The following is a 23,695-nucleotide window of genomic DNA, read 5'->3' on the forward strand; positions in this document are numbered from 1 at the left end:
GTGCCTTTGTCACTCTGAGGCCAGTAACAAAGCCTGCACTGGGTGGAGATGCTAACACCTCCCCCAGGCAGGAGCTGTGACACCTGGCGGTGAGCCTCAAAGGCTCACCCCTTTGTCACAGCCCAGCAGGGCACTCCAGCTTAGTGGAGTTGCCCGCCCCCTCCGGCCATGGCCCCCACTTTTGGCGGCAAGGCTGGAGGGAACAAAGAAAGCAACAAGGAGGAGTCACTGGCCAGTCAGGACAGCCCCTAAGGTGTCCTGAGCTGAGGTGACTCTAACTTTTAGAAATCCTCCATCTTGCAGATGGAGGATTCCCCCAATAGGGTTAGGATTGTGACCCCCTCCCCTTGGGAGGAGGCACAAAGAGGGTGTACCCACCCTTAGGGCTAGTAGCCATTGGCTACTAACCCCCCAGACCTAAACACGCCCTTAAATTTAGTATTTAAGGGCTACCCTGAACCCTAGAAAATGAGATTCCTGCAAACTACAAGAAGAAGGACTGCCTAGCTGAAAACCCCTGCAGAGGAAGACCAGAAGACGACAACTGCCTTGGCTCCAGAAACTCACCGGCCTGTCTCCTGCCTTCCAAAGAACTCTGCTCCAGCGACGCCTTCCAAGGGACCAGCGACCTCTGAATCCTCTGAGGACTGCCCTGCTTCGAAAAAGACAAGAAACTCCCGAGGACAGCGGACCTGCTCCAAAAAGACTGCAACTTTGTGTCAAGGAGCAGCTTTAAAGACCCTGCAATCTCCCCGCAAGAAGCGTGAGACTTGCAACACTGCACCCGGCGACCCCGACTCGGCTGGTGGAGAACCAACACCTCAGGGAGGACCCCCGGACTACTCTCCGACTGTGAGTACCAAAACCTGTCCCCCCTGAGCCCCCACAGCGCCGCCTGCAGAGGGAATCCCGAGGCTTCCCCTGACCGCGACTCTCTGAAACCTAAGTCCCGACGCCTGGAAAAGACCCTGCACCCGCAGCCCCCAGGACCTGAAGGACCGGACTTTCACTGGAGAAGTGACCCCCAGGAGTCCCTCTCCCTTGCCCAAGTGGAGGTTTCCCCGAGGAAGCCCCCCCTTGCCTGCCTGCAGCGCTGAAGAGATCCGTTGATCTCTCATAGACTAACATTGCAAACCCAACGCTTGTTTCTACACTGCACCCGGCCGCCCCCGCGCTGCTGAGGGTGAAATTTCTGTGTGGGCTTGTGTCCCCCCCGGTGCCCTACAAAACCCCCCTGGTCTGCCCTCCGAAGACGCGGGTACTTACCTGCAAGCAGACCGGAACCGGGGCACCCCCTTCTCTCCATTCTAGCCTATGCTTTTTGGGCACCACTTTGAACTCTGCACCTGACCGGCCCTGAGCTGCTGGTGTGGTGACTTTGGGGTTGCTCTGAACCCCCAACGGTGGGCTACCTTGGACCAAGAACTGAACCCTGTAAGTGTCTTACTTACCTGGTAAAACTAACAAAAACTTACCTCCCCCAGGAACTGTGAAAATTGCACTAAGTGTCCACTTTTAAAGTAGCTATTTGTGAATAACTTGAAAAGTATACATGCAATTGAAATGATTCAAAGTTCCTAATGTACTTACCTGCAATACCTTTCAAACAAGATATTACATGTTAAATTTGAACCTGTGGTTCTTAAAATAAACTAAGAAAATATATTTTTCTATAACAAAACCTATTGGCTGGATTTGTCTCTGAGTGTGTGTACCTCATTTATTGTCTATGTGTATGTACAACAAATGCTTAACACTACTCCTTGGATAAGCCTACTGCTCGACCACACTACCACAAAATAGAGCATTAGTATTATCTATTTTTACCACTATTTTACCTCTAAGGGGAACCCTTGGACTCTGTGCATGCTATTCCTTACTTTGAAATAGCACATACAGAGCCAACTTCCTACATTGGTGGATCAGCGGTGGGGTACAAGACTTTGCATTTGCTGGACTACTCAGCCAATACCTGATCACACGACAAATTCCAAAATTGTCATTAGAAATTGATTTTTGCAATTTGAAAAGTTTTCTAAATTCTTAAAAGACCTGCTAGGGCCTGTTTAGCATTTCTTTTAGAGTTTAAAAGTTTGTAAAAGTTTGAATTAGATTCTAGAACCAGTTGTAGATTCTTAAAAAGTATTCCAACTTTTAGAAGCAAAATGTCTAGCACAGATGTGACTGTGGTGGAACTCGACACCACACCTTACCTCCATCTTAAGATGAGGGAGCTAAGGTCACTCTGTAAAATAAAGAAAATAACAATGGGCCCCAAACCTACCAAAATACAGCTCCAGGAGCTTTTGGCAGAGTTTGAAAAGGCCAACCCCTCTGAGGGTGGCAACTCAGAGGAAGAGGATAGTGACTTGGAGGAAAATTCCCCCCTACCAGTCCTATCTAGGGAGAACAGGGTCTCTCAAACCCTGACTCCAAAAATAATAGTCAGAGATGCTGGTTCCCTCACAGGAGAGACCAACACCTCTGAAATCACTGAGGATAACTCCAGTGAAGAGGACATCCAGTTAGCCAGGATGGCCAAAAGATTGGCTTTGGAAAGACAGATCCTAGCCATAGAGAGGGAAAGACAAGAGATGGGCCTAGGACCCATCAATGGTGGCAGCAACATAAATAGGGTCAGAGATTCTCCTGACATGTTGAAAATCCCTAAAGGGATTGTAACTAAATATGAAGATGGTGATGACATCACCAAATGGTTCACAGCTTTTGAGAGGGCTTGTGTAACCAGAAAAGTGAACAGATCTCACTGGGGTGCTCTCCTTTGGGAAATGTTCACAGGAAAGTGTAGGGATAGACTCCTCACACTCTCTGGACAAGATGCAGAATCTTATGACCTCATGAAGGGTACCCTGATTGAGGGCTTTGGATTCTCCACTGAGGAGTATAGGATTAGATTCAGGGGGGCTCAAAAATCCTCGAGCCAGACCTGGGTTGACTTTGTAGACTACTCAGTAAAAACACTAGATGGTTGGATTCAAGGCAGTGGTGTAAGTAATTATGATGGGCTGTACAATTTATTTGTGAAAGAACACCTGTTAAGTAATTGTTTCAATGATAAACTGCATCAGCATCTGGTAGACCTAGGACCAATTTCTCCCCAAGAATTGGGAAAGAAGGCGGACCATTGGGTCAAGACTAGGGTGTCCAAAACTTCCACAGGGGGTGACCAAAAGAAAGGGGTCACAAAACCTCCCCAGGGGAAAGGTGGTGAGACAGCCAAAAATAAAAATAGTCAAGAGTCTTCTAAAGGTCCCCAAAAACCTGCACAGGAGGGTGGGCCCAGAGCCTCTTCACAAAACAATCCTGGGTACAAGGGTAAAAACTTTGATCCCAAAAAGGCCTGGTGTCGAAACTGTAGTCAGTCTGGACACCAAACTGGAGACAAGGCCTGTCCCAAGAAAAGTCCCACTCCAAACTCCAATCCAGGTAACACTGGAATGGCTAGTCTCCAAGTGGGATCAACAGTGTGCCCAGAGCAAATCAGGGTCCACACTGAAGCTACTCTAGTCTCTGAGGGTGGGGTGGATTTAGCCACACTAGCTGCCTGGCCTCCTAACATGCAAAAATACAGGCAGCAGCTCTTTATTAATGGGACAAGTGTAGAGGGCCTGAGGGATACAGGTGCCAGTGTCACCATGGTGACAGAGAAACTGGTTTCCCCTGGCCAATACCTGACTGGAAAAACTTATACAGTCACCAATGCTGACAATCAAACTAAAGCACATCCCATGGCAATGGTAACTTTAGAATGGGGAGGGGTCAATGGCCTGAAACAGGTGGTGGTCTCCTCAAACATCCCAGTAGACTGTCTGCTTGGAAATGACCTGGAGTCCTCAGCATGGGCTGAGGTAGAACTAAAAACCCATGCAGCCATGCTGGGTATCCCTGAACTGGTGTGTGTAAAAACAAGAGCACAATGCAAGGCACAGGGTGAAAAAGTAGAGCTGGAGTCTGGAAAAATGGCCCAGCCTACCAAGAGAAAAGGAAAGTCAGTTGGGAAACCAACTGCAACACAGTCAGAAAAAGAGAACCTCTCTTCTCAGGAAGAAGTTCTGCCCTCTGAGGGAACTGAGCCTTTGGAACTTGAACCTTATCAGGTTGAGCTCTTAGGCCCAGGGGGACCCTCAAGGGAGGAGCTGTGTAAGGGACAAGAAACCTGTCCCTCTCTTGAAGGCCTTAGGCAGCAAGCTGCTGAAGAGTCCAAGGGCAAGAAAAATGGAACACATAGGGTCTATTGGAAAGATGGACTCCTGTACACTGAGGCCAGAGACCCCAAACCTGGTGCCACTAGGAGAGTGGTAGTGCCTCAGTCAACAGAGAGTTTATTCTGACCTTAGCCCATGATATTCCCCTTGCTGGGCATTTGGGACAAACCAAGACGTGGGAGAGGTTAGTCAACCACTTCTACTGGCCCAATATGTCCCAGAAGGTTAAGGAGTTTTGCCTCTCCTGCCCCACCTGTCAATCCAGTGGTAAGACAGGTGGGCACCCAAAGGCCCCCCTCATTCCACTTCCAGTGGTGGGGGTCCCCTTTGAAAGAGTGGGTGTGGACATAGTTGGTCCACTAGAACCTCCCACAGCCTCAGGAAATATGTACATCCTAGTAGTAGTGGATCATGCTACTAGGTATCCTGAAGCTATTCCCCTTAGGTCGACTACTGCCCCTGCAGTAGCCAAGGCCCTCATTGGTATCTTTACCAGAGTGGGTTTCCCTAAGGAGGTGGTGTCTGACAGAGGTACCAACTTCATGTCAGCATACCTAAAACACATGTGGAATGAGTGTGGAGTGACTTACAAATTCACTACACCATACCATCCACAAACTAATGGCTTAGTTGAGAGATTCAACAAGACATTAAAAGGCATGATCATGGGGCTCCCAGAAAAACTCAAAAGGAGATGGGATGTCCTCTTGCAATGTCTGCTTTTCGCTTACAGAGAGGTGCCACAGAAGGGAGTAGGATTCTCACCCTTTGAACTTCTGTTTGGTCACCCTGTAAGGGGACCACTTGCTCTTGTTAAAGAAGGCTGGGAGAGACCTCTTCATGAGCCTAAACAAGACATAGTGGACTATGTACTTGGCCTTCGCTCTAGAATGGCAGAGTACATGGAAAAGGCAACCAAAAACCTTGAGGCCAGCCAACAGCTCCAGAAGTTTTGGTATGACCAAAAGGCTGCACTGGTTGAGTTCCAACCAGGGCAGAAAGTCTGGGTTCTGGAGCCTGTGGCTCCCAGGGCACTCCAGGACAAATGGAGTGGCCCTTACCCAGTGCTAGAAAGGAAGAGTCAGGTCACCTACCTGGTGGACCTGGGCACAAGCAGGAGCCCCAAGAGGGTGATCCATGTGAACCGCCTTAAGCTCTTCCATGACAGGGCTGATGTGAATCTGTTGATGGTAACAGATGAGGATCAGGAGGCAGAGAGTGAACCTCTCCCTGATCTTCTGTCATCAGACCCAAAAGATGGCTCAGTAGATGGAGTGATCTACTCAGACACCCTCTCTGGCCAACAGCAAGCTGATTGTAGGAGAGTCCTACAACAGTTTCCTGAACTCTTCTCCTTAACCCCTGGTCAGACACACCTGTGTACCCATGATGTGGACACAGGAGACAGCATGCCTGTCAAAAACAACATTTTTAGACAGTCTGACCATGTTAAGGAAAGCATCAAGGTGGAAGTCCACAAGATGCTGGAATTGGGAGTAATTGAGCGCTCTGACAGCCCCTGGGCTAGCCCAGTGGTCTTAGTCCCCAAACCTCACACCAAAGATGGAAAGAAAGAGATGAGGTTTTGTGTGGACTACAGAGGGCTCAATTCTGTCACCAAGACAGATGCTCATCCAATTCCTAGAGCTGATGAGCTCATAGATAAATTAGGTGCTGCCAAATTCTTAAGTACCTTTGACTTGACAGCAGGGTACTGGCAAATAAAAATGGCACCTGGAGCAAAAGAGAAAACAGCATTCTCCACACCTGATGGGCATTATCAGTTTACTGTTATGCCCTTTGGTTTAAAGAATGCCCCTGCCACCTTCCAAAGGTTGGTGAATCAAGTCCTTGCTGGCTTGGAGTCCTTTAGCACAGCTTATCTTGATGATATTGCTGTCTTTAGCTCCACCTGGCAGGATCACCTGGTCCACCTGAAGAAGGTTTTGAAGGCTCTGCAATCTGCAGGCCTCTCTATCAAGGCATCCAAATGCCAGATAGGGCAGGGAACTGTGGTTTACTTGGGCCACCTTGTAGGTGGAGGCCAAGTCCAGCCACTCCAACCCAAGATCCAGACTATTCTGGACTGGGTAGCTCCAAAAACCCAGACTCAAGTCAGGGCATTCCTTGGCTTGACTGGGTATTACAGGAGGTTTGTGAAGGGATATGGATCCATTGTGACAGCCCTCACTGAACTCACCTCCAAGAAAATGCCCAAGAAAGTGAACTGGACTGTGGAATGCCAACAGGCCTTTGACACCCTGAAACAAGCAATGTGCTCAGCACCAGTTCTAAAAGCTCCAGATTATTCTAAGCAGTTCATTGTGCAGACAGATGCCTCTGAACATGGGATAGGGGCAGTTTTGTCCCAAACAAATGATGATGGCCTTGACCAGCCTGTTGCTTTCATTAGCAGGAGGTTACTCCCCAGGGAGCAGCGTTGGAGTGCCATTGAGAGGGAGGCCTTTGCTGTGGTTTGGTCCCTGAAGAAGCTGAGACCATACCTCTTTGGGACTCACTTCCTAGTTCAAACTGACCACAGACCTCTCAAATGGCTGATGCAAATGAAAGGTGAAAATCCTAAACTGTTGAGGTGGTCCATCTCCCTACAGGGGATGGACTTTATAGTGGAACACAGACCTGGGACTGCCCATGCCAATGCAGATGGCCTTTCCAGGTTCTTCCACTTAGAAAATGAAGACTCTCTTGGGAAAGGTTAGTCTCATCCTCTTTCGTTTGGGGGGGGGGGGGGTTGTGTAAGGAAATGCCTCCTTGGCATGGTTGCCCCCTGACTTTTTGCCTTTGCTGATGCTATGTTTACAATTGAAAGTGTGCTGAGGCCTGCTAACCAGGCCCCAGCACCAGTGTTCTTTCCCTAACCTGTACTTTTGTATCCACAATTGGCAGACCCTGGCATCCAGATAAGTCCCTTGTAACTGGTACTTCTAGTACCAAGGGCCCTGATGCCAAGGAAGGTCTCTAAGGGCTGCAGCATGTCTTATGCCACCCTGGAGACCTCTCACTCAGCACAGACACACTGCTTGCCAGCTTGTGTGTGCTAGTGAGGACAAAACGAGTAAGTCGACATGGCACTCCCCTCAGGGTGCCATGCCAGCCTCTCACTGCCTATGCAGTATAGGTAAGACACCCCTCTAGCAGGCCTTACAGCCCTAAGGCAGGGTGCACTATACCATAGGTGAGGGTACCAGTGCATGAGCATGGTACCCCTACAGTGTCTAAACAAAACCTTAGACATTGTAAGTGCAGGGTAGCCATAAGAGTATATGGTCTGGGAGTTTGTCAAACACGAACTCCACAGCACCATAATGGCTACACTGAAAACTGGGAAGTTTGGTATCAAACTTCTCAGCACAATAAATGCACACTGATGCCAGTGTACATTTTATTGCAAAATACACCCCAGAGGGCACCTTAGAGGTGCCCCCTGAAACTTAACCGACTGTCTGTGTAGGCTGACTAGTTCCAGCAGCCTGCCACACTAGAGACATGTTGCTGGCCCCATGGGGAGAGTGCCTTTGTCACTCTGAGGCCAGTAACAAAGCCTGCACTGGGTGGAGATGCTAACACCTCCCCCAGGCAGGAGCTGTGACACCTGGCGGTGAGCCTCAAAGGCTCACCCCTTTGTCACAGCCCAGCAGGGCACTCCAGCTTAGTGGAGTTGCCCGCCCCCTCCGGCCACGGCCCCCACTTTTGGCGGCAAGGCTGGAGGGAACAAAGAAAGCAACAAGGAGGAGTCACTGGCCAGTCAGGACAGCCCCTAAGGTGTCCTGAGCTGAGGTGACTCTAACTTTTAGAAATCCTCCATCTTGCAGATGGAGGATTCCCCCAATAGGGTTAGGATTGTGACCCCCTCCCCTTGGGAGGAGGCACAAAGAGGGTGTACCCACCCTCAGGGCTAGTAGCCATTGGCTACTAACCCCCCAGACCTAAACACGCCCTTAAATTTAGTATTTAAGGGCTACCCTGAACCCTAGAAAATGAGATTCTTGCAAACTACAAGAAGAAGGACTGCCTAGCTGAAAACCCCTGCAGAGGAAGACCAGAAGACGACAACTGCCTTGGCTCCAGAAACTCACCGGCCTGTCTCCTGCCTTCCAAAGAACTCTGCTCCAGCGACGCCTTCCAAGGGACCAGCGACCTCTGAATCCTCTGAGGATTGCCCTGCTTCGAAAAAGACAAGAAACTCCCGAGGACAGCGGACCTGCTCCAAAAAGACTGCAACTTTGTGTCAAGGAGCAGCTTTAAAGACCCTGCAATCTCCCCGCAAGAAGCGTGAGACTTGCAACACTGCACCCGGCGACCCCGACTCGGCTGGTGGAGAACCAACACCTCAGGGAGGACCCCCGGACTACTCTCCGACTGTGAGTACCAAAACCTGTCCCCCCTGAGCCCCCACAGCGCCGCCTGCAGAGGGAATCCCGAGGCTTCCCCTGACCGCGACTCTCTGAAACCTAAGTCCCGACGCCTGGAAAAGACCCTGCACCCGTAGCCCCCAGGACCTGAAGGACCGGACTTTCACTGGAGAAGTGACCCCCAGGAGTCCCTCTCCCTTGCCCAAGTGGAGGTTTCCCCGAGGAAGCCCCCCCTTGCCTGCCTGCAGCGCTGAAGAGATCCGTTGATCTCTCATAGACTAACATTGCAAACCCGACGCTTGTTTCTACACTGCACCCGGCCGCCCCCGCGCTGCTGAGGGTGAAATTTCTGTGTGGGCTTGTGTCCCCCCCGGTGCCCTACAAAACCCCCCTGGTCTGCCCTCCGAAGACGCGGGTACTTACCTGCAAGCAGACCGGAACCGGGGCACCCCCTTCTCTCCATTCTAGCCTATGCTTTTTGGGCACCACTTTGAACTCTGCACCTGACCGGCCCTGAGCTGCTGGTGTGGTGACTTTGGGGTTGCTCTGAACCCCCAACGGTGGGCTACCTTGGACCAAGAACTGAACCCTGTAAGTGTCTTACTTACCTGGTAAAACTAACAAAAACTTACCTCCCCCAGGAACTGTGAAAATTGCACTAAGTGTCCACTTTTAAAGTAGCTATTTGTGAATAACTTGAAAAGTATACATGCAATTGAAATGATTCAAAGTTCCTAATGTACTTACCTGCAATACCTTTCAAACAAGATATTACATGTTAAATTTGAACCTGTGGTTCTTAAAATAAACTAAGAAAATATATTTTTCTATACAAAACCTATTGGCTGGATTTGTCTCTGAGTGTGTGTACCTCATTTATTGTCTATGTGTATGTACAACAAATGCTTAACACTACTCCTTGGATAAGCCTACTGCTCGACCACACTACCACAAAATAGAGCATTAGTATTATCTATTTTTACCACTATTTTACCTCTAAGGGGAACCCTTGGACTCTGTGCATGCTATTCCTTACTTTGAAATAGCACATACAGAGCCAACTTCCTACAAACACCCTCCGCATGCTCCCCAAGATCTTCAGATGGATCTGCACTGAAACTAGAAAGACGGTCACCCACGCCCTCGTCAGCAGCAGACTGGACTACGGCAACACGCTCTACGCAGGATCAACGGCCAAGCTCCAGAAAAAACTGCAACAAATACAGAACGCCTCCTCACGCCTCATCCTCAACATCCCTAGCCGCAACCACATCACAGCTCACCTCAGAGACCTACACTGGCTTCCTTTCAACAAGAGGATCACGTTCAAGCTCCTGGTCCACGCCCACAAAGCTCTCCACAACGCAGGCCCTGCCTACCTCAACAAGCGACTTACCTTTCACACTCCCACCCGTCAGATACGATCCGCCGACTTCGCCCTCACCACTGTCCCTCGCATCCATCAGAACACAGCTGGCGGCAGATCCTTTTCCCACCTTGCCGCCAAGATGTGGAACTCCCTCCCGGTTCACCTACGACAGACCCAGGACCTCCTGACCTTCAGGAAACTCCTCAAGACCTGGCTATTCGAGCAGTAGCAGTCCCCCTCCCCCCCTTCAGCACTTTGAGACCCTAACGGGTGAGTAGTGTGCTTTACAAAATGATTGATTGATTTATAGAGAATCCCAGCGAATGCAGAAGGCCCGCCATAGACTGGAGGTGGGAGACGACAGCCTTGGGCGAGCCCACCTTCAACAGCCAGTCGTCGAGGTAGGCGATGACTGAAACCCCTAACCTGTGCAGATGAGCTGCAACCACCGCCATCACTTTGGTGAACACCTGAGGGACATTGGTAAGGCCAAAGGGGAGCAAGGTGAACTAAAAATGCTCATGACCTACCACGAACCACAAGTACCGTCTGTGGGCCGGTAGGACAGGAATATGGAAATAAGCGGCGTGCAAGTCCAATGCTACTATCCAGTCTCCTGGCTCCATGGCAAATACGACCTGATCCAGAGTAAGCATTCTGAACTTCTCCTTCCTGAGGAAGAGATTGAGGGAATGGAGGTCGAGGATAGGGCAGAGGCCCTTGTTCTTCTTGGGCACAAGAAAGTAATGGGAATAACAACCACAATCTAATCCTGGCACATAGACATTCTCTATGGCTCCCTTGGCCAAGAGCGATGTAACTTAATCGCAGAGAAGTTCCAGGTGATCCTCCGCCATTGATCGTAGGATGGTGGCATGGAGGGAGTGCTAGTGTTGAAGGGGAGGTAATAGCCTCTTCGGACTATATGTAAATGCCACCTGTCTGATGTGATGGTATTCCAGTGGGGCAGTTGATGGCGAATTCTGCTGCAGACTGGTCCTAAGTAGGGAAGCACCACACTAGGAAGGTTTTGGAGGCTGCAGCTGAGGAGGGTGTGGTGGACTAGCTAGACCGCTGTCTCCCTGATCCATGCGGATGCTGGATCCCACGTCCCCGGCCACGCAGAGGCTGAGCAGCATGCGTAGTGTGGCGGCTGGCAGGGAACGGATGTGACTGAGCATCCATTCTGTAGCCACCAAAGGGGTGAAAAGAAGACTGAGGGGGGCGAATAGCAGCAGTAAGGACAAAGGACCAGGCTGTAGCCTGGAACTCCTTAAAGCGCTCGAGCGCAGAGTCTGCTTTGTCCCTGAAGAGATGGGTGCCATCAAAGCGCATGTCCATCAAAGTAGATTGTACATCCCCTAAAAAGCCACATGTCCTTAACCAGGCGTGGCGTATCCAGGCCACCATCGAAGCAACCGACATACCAGAGAGTCGGTCATATCCAGCACACATCTGATCGTGAACTTGGCTACGTCTCTCCCATCAGCAACAGCCTGGGAGAGAACGGCCCAGGACTCCACTGGGACCTGTGGCAGCACTTGTGTAACATGTCCCATAAAGTATGGGTGTAATGGCCCAAAAGGCATGCTGTGTTCACACACTGCAATGCCAGGCTGGAGGAAGAAACAACTTCTCAAGGTGAGCCAGCCTCTTTGGTTTCCTATCCAGAGAAGCGGAAGGGAACATGCCAACACATTGAGGCTTGAATGACCAAGTTCTCAGGGGTAGGGTGTTGAGTCACGAAAGCTAGATTGTTATGCACAGGTCTATGGCAGCAGGCTATTGCCCTATTAACAGAAGCCCCTGTGCTGGGTTTGGACCAGGTTCCCAGCAGGACATCTGTGAGGGCATCATTGAAGGGCAAAAGAGGTCTGGTGTGGAAGTCTCAGGCTGAAGCACATCAGTCAGGAGACTGGTCCTGACAGCCACTGAAGGTAGCTCAAAGCGTAGGACCTTGACTACTCTCCGAAAGACCATGGAGTAGGACTCCCCCCTCCTCCGTAGCCACGGCAGGGGGAGAAAGCATACCACCGTCAGGGGGGTACCCAGACAGCTGGCTTCACCCAGTTCCTGAGCACAGTCCATAGGGTCTTCAAGCTGGAATTATAGAGTGTCCAGCGACCCCTCCATACTCTCACCAAATTCTTCCCCATAAAAATAAGGGTTAGAATCCTATCTAGGGACCAAGGCCCCTGTCGAAGTCGGAATCCGCGTCGAGCGCCGCCGCTCCGATGCCACCCACAGGCCCAGAGGATGTCAGGAGCATCGATGCCAGAACCATCATAGAGGAAGATGGCAAAGCTACGACCAATGCCATTCCAGATCTGGGAGCGGATCCCTTGGAGCCGAAGCCACCAGCTCGAAACCCGAAGGGGCGCCTTCCAACCCTACAGGGCCCAAAAGCTCACCGACAGAGCCGGACTGCCCAAATATGAGGCGCGTGGCCTCGTAAAATTCCTTCAATTGGGCAGGGGTGGCTCCGGCTCCCAGAAACTTGGTGAGGTGCTGAGCTGACCCAGAAACAGGCTCCGAAGATGGAGGCCTGGAGCAAGGATGCTCCTTCTCCCACATTGTGTCGTCCGATCGAAGGTTTGAAGTCAAAGAACGCTTGTGCTTCTTGAACGACTTCTTAAGGTTACCTGAATTACCCGATGATTTGGAGTGGGATGAGGAGGAGTGGTGGCGGCTCTGTGAGTGGTCTCGGACCTTCCTTTCGACTGAGACCAGGAATGATAGGGACCGCTTCCTCAAATCCTTCGGGTTCATGGACCGGCAGTCGGAGCGCGACTTCAGGCCCGACTCCAAGCACCACAAACACACCAGGTGCGGATCCGTCACCCCCTTCATGCGGTGATTTGAGTCACAGGGGTTGAACCAGGTCTTACGAAACAACATCTCGACACACCAGAAGTCAAAAAAGTTTAACGAAATGTCAAAAGGCCAGCCAAATAGTGAGTAAGGGTAGCTCTCTCAGGATCTGCGCATAAGCTGGCGTAGACAAAAATGAACTGACATCCTTGCACCTGAGTGGAGCCTATATACGACCAGTGACGGCATATCCAGCGACCACAAAGAAAAATCTCTGGATCCAAACTGATGCTTGGGGTAAATTCTAGGGTAAAGAATCTGCAACTAGAAGTCTCTATCAGATTGCTCATGCAGTTATGTCCTCACATGTAATATAATGCACCCTGCCTCAGGGTTGTAAGGCCTGCTGTACAGGTGACTTACAAATATTGCACACACAGTCAGGGAACATGGCAAAAAGGCTGTGTGCCTTGTTGTGTTTTCACTTTCAGCTGCACCAAGACATGCAGACTGCAATCGCAGTCGTCTGCATGGTGCTAGTTGAGGGGACCCGAGGGTGGCATATTACATACTGCATCCCCTGGGGATCATCTTTGGTGCCCATGCCCTAGGTAGCAGGGGTACCAATTATTAGGGACTGGCTAAAGGTGGGGTGGGGGGTGGGTTTAAAGATATTGCCAATTGGGGGAAAATTGTACAGTTTTAGGCAGGGAGATCTGTCTCTCGGGACCTGCTTATCAGGAACACAGGTCACTTTCAGTCAAAAACTGCATCATGTATCAGGCCAAAAGTCGGGGTGACCATGTCAAAAAGGAGCTTTTTCCTACCCCAAGGTTCAGGAATTTTAGGTGAACAAGTGACTTACCTTCGGTAATGCCTTATCTGGTAGAGACTATCTAGCTGCAGATTCCTTGCCTTAGAATACTATCCAGGTGTCAGACTGGATCCAGATTTTTTTGTTGTTGTTTTTTAGCAGTACCCCTGCACGTTAGTAGGTGGCGTCATTTTGTTCCACACCAGCGCCAGACGTGATGTGTGCTGTACCTATAAGGAATCTGTGACTATATCAGAAAAAGGTGTAACTGAAGGTAAGTAACTTTCTCATTTGATAGAGACATCCAGCTGCAGATGCCTCACCGGAGGGGGGAGGAGGGGTCTGCAAAGCCAATTTTGAATCAATAAGTCCTGTAGGACCGAATGGGTGAAGTGGCTGTCCCGGCCAACTTGACTGTCAAGACAGCAGAGTTTGGCAAACATGTGCAAAGATCCCCATGCTGCTGCCTGACATGTATAGGACAGGGACTACACCTAACTCAGTGGTCGCCACCTTAGCTCTGGTGGAATGAGCATGCAAACACTCATGGGAGTTGCTTCTTGGTCAATGGGTAGCAGATCTTGATGCTGAGCACTATCCATCTTGAGATGATCCATTTCTGTGCAGACTTCCCTTTCTGCATGGACTTCCCTTTCTTAACTCCTACGTACCCCACGAAGAGTTGATCATTCACCCGGAACTCTTTTGTGTAGTCAAAGTAGAACCACAATGCTCATTTTGGGTCCAGCTGGTTAAGTGTCTCCTCCTCTTTGGAGGGGTGAGGCGGAGAAATGAAGTTGGCAGGGTGATTTTCTGGCCTACATGGAAGGGAGTAACAAACTTTAGAAGGAAGGAGGCACATGTCCGAGGACCAGCTTGTCCAGATTGAAGGTGGTGTAGGGAAGGTGTGCCAAGAGTGCCCGCAATTCGCTGACCCAACGTTATGGCCATTAGAAAGCCTATTGTGATGGCCAAAAGCTTAAGAAGGCAATAGTGCAGCGGCTCAAAGGTTGCACACATCAAGAAGGTGAGAACAAGGTTTAGATACCATTGGGACATGACAAATGGCCTGAGAGGAACATGTACTGCATGCCTTCAAGAAACCTAGCCACAACAGGAGACTTAAATAAAGAAAGTTGGCCCAGCAACTGCGAAAATGCAGAAATGGCTGAAAGATAACCTTTAACTTTGCCCAGTGTAGAGCCCTGTTGTGCCAATGATACAGCAAACAGAAGAACCTTGGGTAGAGGTGCAGAAAGGGTAGGGGCAATGCTGTGGGAATCACACCATGTTGGAAACTTATCCAAATGGCAGACATACCGGCTTGGTGGAGGAATACCTGGCTGCCAGAATAACATCACAGTCTTTAGGAGGAAGGTCGGAAGCTATCAACTGTCGCCATTCAAGCTCTCTGAATGAAGGTGAAGGGTCCGCAGGATCAGGTGCTCAGCCATCCCCTCTTGCTGCAAAACAGTCATGATCAAAAGCTCGGGATAGGAGACTCTCCATTCCCAATCAGGAGTCACATAAGTAACGCGGGCCGAGTCATTCCTGATCTTCTTAACCATTGTGTGCAGGAGAGGTATAGGCAGAAAGGTGTACAGGAGGGTAAAGCTCTACTCTAGATGAAAAGCACTTCAGAGTGAGTCTCGCCTTGGAAACTTCAGCGTGTAAAACTGCTGACTGTGCATTCTCAGCAGTGGCGAACAGATTTAACCAAGTCTTCCCCTACTACTTTCAGAGGTCTTGTCCTACCTCTCAGTGGAGATGCTATTTGTGATCCGCTAGTTTGCCCTGGCATTCAAAGAGCTCACCAGGTGTTGAATCACCGGGGAAAAAACCCTGGAGTTCCAGCCATGTCCAGAGATGCAGAGCCTCGTGACAAAGGATCCAAAGCCCCAACCCACCCTGTTTGATACAGTATCACAATGCGCTGATGTCTGTTAACACCTGCACCAGTCTTTTCCTGATCAAAGGAAGAAAAGCTTGCAATGCCACGCAAATACCTGAAGGTCCAACAGGGTGATATGGAGCTCATTCTCCGCCGGAGAGCAGAGTCCTCTGATTGTCAACTCTGGTTGGGGAAGAGAGAGGAGTCTCCATTGACAAAATTGCAGTTCGTCAGCCATCACTGCATATCTTTCACAGTTCCCTCCGAGATCTAGATCATGTCAGAAAGATTCCTATGGATTCTGTGCTCACTGGGACTTCAGGTCCCGCTGCAGAGCCTGCTAATCAACAGTCATGAGTAACAAGAATGATGTTGGAGGGAATGAGGCCCAACAACTTCAGGGTCAGTCTCACCGAAATAAAAGATAAAAGGTGAAACATCTGTATCACAGCCTTCATATCCTGGACTCGCCGCCTAGAAGGATAGGTCCGAAACTACACTGTGCCTGGAACAGCTCAGATGAAAGGCAGCATCAGTGGGAGTCAGGTGTGTCTTCAGCACACTGATAGCGAACCTCCGTGAATACAGAAGGTTCTTTAGGTGGGAGGCGACTGGGAAACAGCCAATTGACAAAGCAGGGAAAGACTGGAACCCCTGACCGCCGCAGCTGAGCTGAAACCACTGCCATCACTTTTGTGAACACTCGAGGGGCACCGATAAGGCCGAAGGGAGTACACCAACTGAAAGTGCTCTTGGCCTACCATGAATCGCAGATAACATCTGTGGGCAGGCAGGAAGGGGATGTAGAAATATGCATCCTGCAAGTCCAATGCTATCATTCGGTCTGCCAGGTCCAGGGCAGACAGAACTTGCGCAAACACAAGTATCTTTAATTTTTTCTTTTTCAGGAAGGGTTTGAAAAGTCACAGATCCAGGATAGGACGAAGGCCTCCATTGTCCTTGGGAACCAGAAATTAGTGGGAATAGCAACCATGACCTGATTTTGATGCTGGCACCTTCTCTATGGCTCCCTTGACCAAGAGAGCCAGCACTTCCTCAAAGAGCAAGGAGAGATGGTCATCTGTCAGGTGGTCGTAAGTGGGTGGCATGGGTGGTCGAGTAGTCACAAAGATGAGGGAAAAGCCCCCTGGGACGATTTGCAAAACCCAATGGTCCGATGTTGCTGACCGCCGGTGGTGCAGGTGATTGGGTATACTGACCCAAAATAGATGCCCATGATGGTCGGAGGGCAAACTGTAGAGGTTTGGAGGTTGTGGCTGTCGGGGTTGGGGGCAACCTGACCTTAGGCTACCTGTCCCACATGGTCTATGGCTGGGAAGCCTGTAGGCACTGTGCTTATCACTTTCGAGTGCGACAACCTCTGTTACTGATCCTTGCCAGTCCTTTTACTTGTTGCTGTAAATTGTGGAGATGAGCAATTCTATCTCTACGCCCTATTATGACTTAATTGGAGTTGTATTGTCTTAAAGGAAAGAAAAGAAGGGCAAGCTATTTACCTCCTTACACAGTTTACTAATGTAAGATGATACATTCTCAGACATTAATAGGAAGCAAACACTTTCTAATTTCCCTGTAATTTTAGTGAAAGCAATGATAACATTGAATTAACATGGAACACATTTCAACATGTATGTCTGCAAACGAGTCACCCATTTATTGGTAGTGGTGCTTGGCTGATTTTCAGACAGTCATAAGGTTCGTAACCTGTTGCTCAAGGTTGCTGAACTGAATACTAACTTGGAGCTGCCGAAGCATGTTTATTTTCCTTGTAGCATACTGTGTGCACCTTTACTGGGAGGTGCCTGGCTCCTACAACATGGGTGCCATCTTAGCTAAGGGTTTTGACTAGTTTTTAATGCTTTTATTGTTTGTTTTGGCACTATTTCTTTAGTTTGTTTTAAGTTACCAGTATTTTCCTCGAACGGGTATCCTGTTACCTGGAATTAGGGTTGCTGGACTCCAACTGACTGTTTATTTTGACCCTGTGTTCCCCTTCATCCAGTGCCGACAAGTGCTCTGGCCACGCCCCCAAGCCACACCCCCTGTCTATGGCGGACTATGTGAAGGCACTCAGAGCGCGTCTGCGCAGCTCAACTGACGACTAACTCGGACCTGCCAAAGCACGTTTATTTTCCTTGTAGCACACTGTGTGTACCTATACTGGGAGGTGCCTTATTCCTACAACATAGGAACCACATTAGCTAAGGGTTTTGACCCGTTTTTTAATGGTTTTATGGCCTGTTTTCACACTATTTCTTTAGAAGGTTTTAAGTTATCAGTTTTTTCCTCGAACAGAGGAGTCAGTTACCTGGATTTGGGGATTTTGGGACCCCCATTTACTGTTTATTTTTACCCTCTGTTTTCTACGTTATCTAGCGCTGAGAAGCGCTCTAGCCACGCCCCCTGTCCATAGCTGGCTGTCTGGAGGCCCTCAGAGAGCATCCGTGCAGTGCCGAAGGTGTGCCTAAGGCAAGCCTGTCTGCACCCGTAACACGCTGAGCGCCAGACCACTTATATCAAATGCCACACCCCACCTTTGCAGATTAACATACATGTACGGTTGAATGACTTGGGTAGGAATAATAAATGTGAGCCAGTCAGCTCTGTAAGGCTAGCAAATGACTATTCCATTGTGTGCTGGAGTTGCGGTCTTGTTACCAAGGATGAGGATATCGCGCAATCAGCAATGGTGGGGAGATACTGCTATATTATGTTGCACCCCATGGACAAGAAAACCACAAATAACAATATAAAAAGTGCATTACTTAATGCTAGATCGCTAGTAAAACACAATGATGATGCTGGTAATTTTATCCATAATTATGAGCTATAACTTTTTGTTACAGAAACCTGGGCAAACCTAAAGTCAGGACCCGACATGGTTGTAGCTTGCACACAGGGCTATGCATTTTCAGGATTGATAGACTAGAAAAATGAGAAGGCGGGTTAGCCATAATTTTTTGTGTCAATTTGTTTATCAATTGCCAACCTGTAGTCCATCCAGACTGTGAGGCCCTGTCCTTCTCCATCAGAATCTCAAACACTCAAACCTTTAACAGGGTTCAAATTTAACAACCCCCTGGCAGTCGGCATCAATACTTCCATTGATAAAAATAAAAAAATATAAACACTATCTCCTACGAATCTCAACAGCTATTAGCCTATCTCCTGGTTACCTTTGTCTCCAGCGAAGATTGTTGAAAAACTCATGAATCAACAATTAAACAACTTTCATAGCGGAAAATGAAATTCTGGATACCACTCAATATGGTTTCCGCAATAACCATAGTACTGAAACCACCTTTATCAAGGCCACTGAAGAAATTAGAGAATCACTGGATACGTGGGGGGCAGTGCAGCTTTTATACCACTAGATCTCACAGCAGCTTTCGGCACTGTCCACCACGATCATTGGTCGACTACGAAACATTGGAGTAGGCAGACCTGCTATTGCCTTATAAAGCTCCTTCCTACATGATCGGAAGCATTCAGTCGCACTCAATGAATTCCCTTCAGGCTTATTTTTATTTCTCCTGTGGGGTTCCACAGGGCTCGTCAAGTCCCACACTTTTCAACATATATGTTTTAGGATTGGCTGAGCTAATCAGAACTTTCGGCTTCTCTCTTACATCTTATTCAGATGACATGCAGATTGTGGTCTCTAAAGGGCCTCAGGATTTGGCAATCTGCAGGTCTGAAGGAAGCTGAGGTCACATATCAAATGTGGCAGATGATTTGAAGTATCTGGCCTTAGCATGCAGATTTACTAGCCATCCTGCAGGAGGAGGTGATACCACCTTCTACGAAGCAGGCACTGTTTCCTGAACTCAGAGAGCGCTGGCTCTCACTTACAAGTGGTCAGAAACTCGTCTGTAGTGGCAGGATGGTCGAGACCAGACAGTCTACACACTAAAAGACTTGTGGGTTTTAGGTGGCACCTCTAATATGGCGCTCCCTGGGTGTATGTCACAATAAATCCAATACTGGCATCAGTATGGATATATTGAGACAAGGTATTGGATACCAAACACTACAGTTTTAAGTAAAGTCATCGTGTAGCTGGGGGATTCGTAATGACTAGTGCCCAGAACATTATACTTAAGATGGATTCCCTGTTCACTTTTACCATCTAGTAACTAAACTAGACAGCACAGAGGCATATCGGCTCATGCAGAGATGCCCTGACATGTAATATAATGCACCCTCCCTTAGGGCGGTCAGGCCTGTTGTAGGGTGACTTACATATATTGCATGCAGTGCTAGGAGTCCTGGCACACAGGGATGTGTGACACGTCATGTTTTCATTTCTGTCTGCATCAATACACGCAGACTGCAATGGCAGCCTGGTTATACAGCCTGCTATATGAGTGACTTACATATATTAGATGCAGTGACTAGAGCATGGCACACAGTGAGTGTGCCATGTTGGGTTTTCACACATGGTTTGCACTATGTCACATAGCCTGCAATGGCAGTCTGCATGCAATTAGTATGGGGGTACCTTTGCATAATACATGCTGCAGCCCTTGGGATCCCTCTTTACCAGGGGTACCATTTACTAGGGACCTACAGGGGTGCTAAAGTGTGTGTCAAATGTACACAGTTAGACCATTTTACCTTAATTTTTAGGGAAGGAGTTCTGGCACTGGGGCCTGGTTAGCAGGGACCCAGTACACACCAGTCAAATAACCTCAGTATCAGTTGCAAAAAGTGGGGTGACCGTGACATACAGGGGCACTTTCCTACAGTGGAGATTCAGCCGCAGCAGTTGACTGCCTTTGATCTGCCAATTTAATTTGTGGATGACATCCTTGTTGCAAGGCGCCCTACCACAAGCTCAGTTTACATTGGGCACTGGAATAAATCTGTGGCCTGGTGTGGAGTTGCCCAGACAGACCCTTTGCAGGCAAAACTGTCAGATCTTTTATTGATTTTGTCTTTCGCTGAGCAAGGTCAAACAGTGAACATTATGAAAGTTTGTCAGCCCTTTACGTGTTTTTGTGTTTGATGGGCCAACTGTTCTGATTACAATCACCTGTTTTGATGCAGGCTATTAAAAGCTTGACACATATATCCCCTTACATACGGTCTGTGATGCTGCAGTGGGACCCTAAAACGTTTCTCATGTGTACGCCCTTGAAGCTGATGCACCACTGCTTGTTGCATCTTCTGACCTTAAAGAATGTCTTGCTCACTGTAATCACTTCAGGAACAATCTGTGCAACCTTCCTACACCACCATTTTTCCAAACTGGTGCTGAGGACTCAAGGGTCCCTTTTTGCCTAAAAGTTGTGACTCCTTTCCACATTGAACAATCCATCTCCCCCCCCCCCCCAGCATTCTTTGAATCTCCTCTCCTTACCTACTGAAAGAGGAGAGACTCCACTGGTTTGATCACAAAATGGCCTTAAGTTTTTTTTTATCAATCGTATCAAAGACTATCAGGTGGCCGAGCACCTTTATGTGGGGTCTTCCGAGATAAATAAAGGGAAGGCTGTACATAAAAAGAGACTCTGTTAAGATGGACAGGCCTCTACATTTAGATCTGTTGTACACTGGTCAAAAAGCACCCTCTGAAAGGACTAAGACCCCATTCCACCATGGCGAAGGACCACTACATTGACAAGTTCCTGTCCTTGACGTCTGCCAGGCTATGTCATGGACGTTGGCACATATGTTAACAAAGCACTAGTGGCTTTACAACTAAGTCCGAAAGGAAGGGAATTTAGCGTGTTTGGTCCAGCAAGGCTTTTTGGTCTGAGCCTACTCCCGCAATCGTCCACCTTTAGGAGGCACTGCTTTGGTAGCTATTTTGAAGGTGAGCAATCTGCTACTTTAAGTATCCCATAGTACTTGTGGCAGTTGAAACCCACTTTTGGGTTGCATAGTTTTTGCTTTGTCTGTATACTCAATTTCTCTCAAGCAACTCATTCACCTGAGAGCCAAAGGGATGTTTGCTATCAAAGGACAAACCAATGACTTCCTGCTGTACCTAGGCGAGAAAATCAGCGACCCTTAGGCAACCATGTTAGCAGAGTAGGATACTGATGTCGATTTGCCACAGGCAACTAATACACAACAATTTTTTGCATTAGAAATAATATTGGCCTTCTTCTTAGTTTCCAAAACACTTTTCCTGTAGGTGTCAAAGGTGTTTTTGCAATTCTTCCATTTTGTCCCGCTGATCCCTACTGTGGCTGGACTATAACAATGGAGTTAGCGATACACCATTGAATGCCAGCGCCTAAAGTAGCTTGTTTCTGCTACCATACCAATCTTTTTCCTATTCTTGTCTGGAGAAGTACTGAATGTGCTGTACACAACAGCTCTCTTGTCCGCATTTTCCAGCAAAGCTCCAATAGTGTTTCATTCCAAGGATGCTGTCCTAAGGATCCACCACGTAAGCATGCCAAGCATCCTTCTGCCTGTCAGTGGCCGCGGTTCCTCTTTTGGTGATAATGGATCACATGAAGGCTCCTGCTCGAAATAGAAATCTTAACCATCTATGGACACCTGCGGGGGTGCAGGCAAAGCTGTAGCAGCTTTATTCCTTATTTGAAAAAATATGCTATTTGTTCATTAGAAACAGCCACCACAAATTTCAGCTTCCTCTTATGTGGAAAACAGAGTAAGGAGGGGCCTGCACAAAAATATGACCATTGTAGGGATTGATATCGATGATGAGCTGTCTGCTGTTCATCTCTTCAAGGGTGGAGGTGAAATACTGTGTGTCAATGGGGTGATGGACTTCGATGCCTGTTTTGGTCTCAAAGGTATCTCAGCATCCTCTCCAACCTGAGTATCTGGGACTCAGTCTCAGTGGTGTTCTGGCGTTGAAAATGCCTTTCAACAAATAGTCTCAACATCAGAGGGAGTTGCTGACTGCACTTTAGAGGCTCAGTTTGGGTCTTTGGAGAGAGGATCTTTGCTTAAAGGAATATCCTCAGTAGATAGATAAACAGTGTCCATCTGAGGCTAATGTCAGGGGTGTGCCCAGCCCTCGGTCACTGGGACTGAAACAAGAGGTGTGGTTCAGATTTCATGAAAGTCCCTGGAGATTCTTCTTCAGACTCATGAGAGAACATCACTTTTATGCTCAGCTCTTATGTGTCTTTTGTCAGCTCTTGCGTGACTTCTGGGCTACAGGGTGGGCCTCCCCTGTTGCAGTAGGTCTTGACTTCTCGTTATCTTCAGCAACTGCAGCAGACAGTGACGCAGTATAGTAGCTGGCCTGAATAGTGGAATAATGTACCACTTTCGATCACACTGGTGCTGAATGGTTTTCTTCAATGAAATATGTTACAATCCGAGCACGCACTTTTGCTGCAGTCCCTCTGAAGACAGATGCCACAGACCCTATGATGATATGACCATGGGACTTCAACATTGCAGGAAAAGAAGAGCTTAAAAGATGTATTCTCCATAGCCCCCCAACCTGTTCCTTACAAGTGATCTTGTATGACTTGGCCAAAAGCCACTGTGATGATTTGGTCCCAAATGTCCATGTTTATGCTAGGTTTCACCAATGATTTCCCCATTCTTTTGGCGTCAAAATGTAGCATTTGGTGCACAGTGGAAAAGAATACTCAAAACATGATTTAAAAAAAGCTTCTGAGATGGAGACCGTGTCCTGAACTATTGTGGGTTTTGGTGAGGTTTGGGGGCAGTGGATTTCTACGAGTAACCACATAATCTAAACTTTTTCAAACAAAAATGAGTTGTCACATTCAAAGCCCAACACCATAGATGTCAGGATAATGAAAATCAAGCCGCAACCATGCTGCAAGCATACAAAGTATATGGTCTTCTGGCGCATATATTGTCCAATGGGAGACATATGCTCTAATATAAGAAACAGAGTGGTTGTAATTTTTTGTTCACAGCTGCATCAATTCCCGTCCTTTTTTTTATTTTATTTTTTTACTGTACACTCCTGCTGGTTCAGTCAAGAGTAGAAAGTAAAAGCAGTTTTTGGAATTGTTATTGGTTTTTCATGGATAACTACTAACAAAACTATTTGAGAACACAAATTGCAAGTCAGAAAAATCTGACGGCCTCATTATTTTTCTGGATAATAACATTATAAACATAGCATTTATTTCATTGTGATTTCAAGCCTGCACGACCATGACATGGTGCAACTGAACAATAAGTTATCACAAGTAGAAAGTGATAACTTTTTTAGGTAAA

General features: G+C 48.2%; 1 protein-coding gene across 8 annotated transcripts in view; it reads right to left on the bottom strand.

Moving 5' to 3' along the window:
- Window positions 1-23,695, bottom strand: part of PRP4K (pre-mRNA processing factor kinase PRP4K) — a 361,290-nt gene that overhangs the window by 20,629 nt on the left and 316,966 nt on the right. The window lies entirely within an intron of this gene.

This window comes from Pleurodeles waltl, chromosome 2_1 (assembly GCF_031143425.1).
Source record: "Pleurodeles waltl isolate 20211129_DDA chromosome 2_1, aPleWal1.hap1.20221129, whole genome shotgun sequence".
NCBI classification, from domain to species: domain Eukaryota; kingdom Metazoa; phylum Chordata; class Amphibia; order Caudata; family Salamandridae; genus Pleurodeles; species Pleurodeles waltl.